Below are 4,612 nucleotides of genomic sequence, written 5' to 3'. Positions count from 1 at the left end.
CAAAGACAAATGGTGTATTCTTGGCCAACAGATTGCACAAGGGTTTTGAAATCTTGCTAAAGTCTTTGATGAAGCATCTATAAAATCCGGCATGACCTAAGAAGGATCGTATTTGTCAGACCGAAGCAGGGGGTGGTAGTTTTGAAATGACCTCAACTTTGGCTTTATCTACCTCGATCCCTCTTTCAAAAATAATATGTCCTAATACAATTTCTTTCTGCACCATGAAATGGCTCTTTTCCCAACTTAGGACAAGATTTGTCTCCATACACCATTTAAGAACTTTGAAAAGATTATGGAGACAATCCTCAAAGGTGGTTCTAAACACAGAAAGATTATCCATAAAAACTTCAAGACATTTGTCCACTATATCCAAAAAAATGACCAGTATGCACCATTGAAATGTAGCGGGTGCATTGCAAAGCCCGAATGGCATACGCCGAAAAGCGAAGGTGCCATAGGGGCAGGTGAAGGTAGTCTTTTCTTGGTCATCCGAAAATATAGGTACTTGATTGTGCCCTGAATAACCATCAAGAAAACAGAAAAAACTTTGTCCTGCTGACCGTTCTAAGATTTGGTCGATGAAGGGCAATGAAAAATGGTCCTTTCTAGTAATGGCATTTAGTTTTCTATAATCTATGCATACTCGCCATCCAGATGATATGCGAGTGGAAAGCAGTTCACCTTCTTCGTTCTCAACCATAGTAATACCTGATTTCTTAGGTACTACTTGAGTGGGGCTGACCCATTTACTATCGGATATGGGGTAGATGATTCCAGCGTCTAACCACTTTACCACCTCTTTCTTTACTACTTCACGCATGTTTGGGTTCAATCTCCTCTGCATATCTCGATGGGGTTTGGCATTTGCCTCAAAATGAATATGGTGCATGCAAATGGAGGGGTCAATTCCTTTTAAATCAGCAATGGACAAACTGATAGCCTCTTTGTGTTTCTTCAGAATACCAACCAATTGTGCTTCCTGATTAGGGATCAAGTCTGATGCAATGATTGCCGGGAGGGTGTCATTGAGTCCTAGAAATACATACTTGAGCGTAGCAGGAAGGGGTTTCAATTCTAACATGGTGGTGATTCTAAAGATGGGACTATTGGTGTACTGGCTAATGTGGGCAATGGCTCATACTTGATTGTCCATGGAGGAGTGGTTTTATCGTGTGGGGTATCCAACAAGATGTTAACTTCTTTCATATATTCCTCAAAGTCATACACTCCAAAGTGAGCCAAGCAAGTATCTAAGGAGTCTGGTGCTAGAATTATGGATGTTGCATCTTCTATAATATCTTCTAGTGTATCTACTTCGAAGCAACTATCCATTGATGGTCCTTGGAAAGCACCAAACACATTCAGTCTTAGATTCTTATTCCCAAACGATACGTCCATGACTCTTGTCCTACAATTAATGCATGCATTTGCCGTAGCTAGGAAGGATCATCCTAAGATAATGGAATTTGTCTTGGGTTGCCACTTAGTTCCATGTCGAGAATCAAAAAATCAACTGGAAAGTAAAACTCATCTACCTTGACCAAGACATCTTCAAGCATTCCACGTGGTTCCTTAATTGATCTGTCGGCTAATTGCAGTGTGACTGATGTGGGTTTCAGTTCTTCGAATCCAAAAAGTTCACACACCGAACTAGGTAAAAGATTCATACTTGCCCCTAAATCCAGAAGAGCTTTTTCAATGTGATAATCTCCTATAACACAGGAAATGATGGGAGCTCCTGGGTCCTTAAGCTTTGGAGAAGTGGCATGCTGGAAGACAAAACTCGCCTGTTCAGTGAGACGTACTTTCTTTGAGATTTGTGATCTAGATTTACGTTTTTGGGTGCACAAATCCTTCAAAAATTTGGCATAAGCAGGGACCTGTTTGATTGCATCTAGAAGGAGAAGATTAATTTGGACTTGCTTAAATAATTCCAACATCTCATCGAGTTTTCCTCCCTTCTTATCTACAGGAATAGGGGCTTTCAGGGCATCCAAAAATGGGCTTTAGGCAAGTAAGATGATTCCGGTGCAGTTGGTCCCTTCTCTATTTTCAGGTCCTTATTCTTGGGTGATTTGGCTTCGGTTAGAGGTTTAGGGTCGGTCTCATTGGTTTTACTAGTGTGTTCAATGACCTTCCCACTTCTCAGAGTCATGATTGATTTGGCATGTTTAGAAAAAACTTCTGGGGTATTAGAGCTCTCAATCATAAATTGCCCTCTTGGGTTGCTCTCAGGTTGGCTAGGTAATTTTCCTCCTTCCCTCCTACTGAATGCAGTCGCTAGTTGACCTATTTGGGTCTCTAGCTTAGCAATGGATTGTGTGTGGGAGTTAAGGGTCTGAGTGTTGACTTCTAATCGTTCTACTACTTTTAGAACTTTTTCCTCAAAAGCTGAGCTGTGACCAGTAGTAGACGGTTGAGGAACATTTTGAAATTGATGGTATGGTCCATGCCTATATGTTGGGTCCTGATATTGAGGTCAAGGTGCGGTAGGGCCAACCACTGGTTGTGGTCTCCAGAAAAAATTTGGATGGTTTCTCCAGCCGGGGTTATAAGTATTCGAATAAGGATCGTTTCCTAGTCTGCGAGCTTGTTGGACTTGAGCTTGTTGAACCTGCTCATGCACAAACTCAAGAAATTGAGGTGCGGCTGGGCATTCACTAACAAAATGGTTCGGACTTGCACACAATGCACAAACTTCTTGGATTGGGTTAGGTGGAATCGGAGATTGTCCAGTATTTAGAAGATGATCTAATTTTTAGACAGTTCATCTACCTTGTGATGGATATCTATGGCATTTCCTACTTCATATATTCCACCTCTCTTTGGGTTTAACATGGGTTTATCTCTAATAGAGGCAGACATATGATATAATGAATTTTCACTTAAAATTTCAAATAGTTGCCATGCCTCATCCTCACTTTTTAGCATGAATGTCCCACCGCATGATGCATCGACCATTTGTCGATGTCTTTCAGATAGTCCATCATAAAAATATTGGATTAACTGCCACTTGGGTACAGCATGATGGGGATATTTTCTAATAAGGTCCTTTAATCTCTCCCATGTTTCATGAAATATTTCTCCATCTAATTGGGAAAAACTAGTTATGGCTTTTCTTATTTGATTAGTTTTTCCTATGAAAAAATATTTCTTGAGAAACTCTCCTTGCAGCTAGTCCCAGGTTGATATAGTCATGGAATCCAAAGTATGTAGCCAGTATTCGGCTTTGTCCTTAAGTGAGAAAGGGAATAATTTTAACCTAAGAGCATCATCGGAGAAGTTGTGAATTTTGACAGTTGAGCATATCTCAAGAAATTCTTCAAGATGTTTATAAGGGTCCTCATTACTAAGTCCATAAAATGAAGGTAACATTTGGATTATACTGGACTTAATTTCATATTGAGTGGCCTCCATAGGGGGCACTTGAATACAAGGAGAGTAGGTATATGTGGAAGGAGTAAAGTACTCCTTCAATTGCCTGGGTGGATCATTCTCCTGATTTCGGTCCATATTTTTACAGCTGTTAGCTCTAAAAGTTCTTTCTATTTCTGGATCAAAAGGTTGGATTTCTGGTCGTAACGATCTACGGCCAAGCATACACCTTACAATTATACTTTAGAGTAAACACAAAAAATTTTAGTTTATATATATATATATATATATATATATATATATATAATAAAGTGAGAAAAGAATGAAGAAAATCTAAAGAGAAGAACCTAAGAAACTTAAATCTATGAAAAGAGAGAAATTAGTTAATGTTTAGATGTTAATTGCAATCAACTTAAACAAGCATAGACTCTCTATCCTATGGTTAACTTAGATCTAGACAGCTCCTAACTTTCAAGACCGCCTTTGAGCACTCCAAGCTCAAGACTGACTAACTGACTCGGCCAGGTAAGCATAAGATGTGGGAGGTTCCCTGCTCGTTGCTTTCCTTAGACACCAACTGAGTTGGCCAGGTCAGTCAACGGAATCAATTGAAAATCACTTTCTTTAACTACTTGCCTTAGACACTAAGCAATTAACCAATCCGCACTCGATTCAACTCTTGAGCTTTCTTATCCTATTGAGCTCGAAATCCTTAGGGGTCAACGTCTAATTAATTTTAGATTAAGGTCTAGGTTATGCAAATGCAAGGGAGTGATTTGTGGGCCAAGAAAGGGTGATCAAATCCCCACCTTATCTGATTAATGGGTTATTGCCCTTAAGATTAATTATGGAGATGAGATGCAAAGAAATAAGGTGTCCAATCATGTTAAAAATTTTTATATTTGAGGTTACGCTATTTTAGTAAAGTGTTATGAAATGTCAGAGGCTTTTTTTTTAATTCAACCATGCCAAGGTCTCCGACAACGGTACCAAAATTTGATGCGTAGTCATTGATAGCACCAAAAATAACTCTACTCACTACGTAGGTAGGATGAGTCGAGATCGTATCCTCAGGGACCTTGGGCTAAGTTGAGATTACAAAATAAAAGAAAGAAGTATTGTTTTGATTTAGAAAATAAATTATCTTAAAATTGATGTAATTAGGAAATAAAGAGCTCGGGAGTTTTGAATTAATTTGTACTAGCAGAGTTGTATCTCTTTTTTTTATTAAATA

At 38.9% G+C, this 4,612-nt stretch overlaps 1 non-coding gene across 1 annotated transcript; it reads left to right on the top strand.

Annotated features, from left to right (window-relative positions):
- Positions 1–3,023: 3,023 nt before the first annotated feature.
- LOC140855978 (small nucleolar RNA R71) lies at positions 3,024–3,129 on the top strand. Its single transcript, XR_012139418.1, has one exon. It is a non-coding gene; the product is annotated as a small nucleolar RNA R71 (small nucleolar RNA).
- Positions 3,130–4,612: the final 1,483 nt, after the last annotated feature.

Source organism: Elaeis guineensis, chromosome 2 (genome assembly GCF_000442705.2).
Source record: "Elaeis guineensis isolate ETL-2024a chromosome 2, EG11, whole genome shotgun sequence".
In the NCBI taxonomy this organism is placed as follows: Eukaryota; Viridiplantae; Streptophyta; class Magnoliopsida; order Arecales; family Arecaceae; genus Elaeis; species Elaeis guineensis.
Note: the sequence above shows the minus strand (reverse complement) of the source record. Positions and strands in the feature narration are given on the sequence as shown.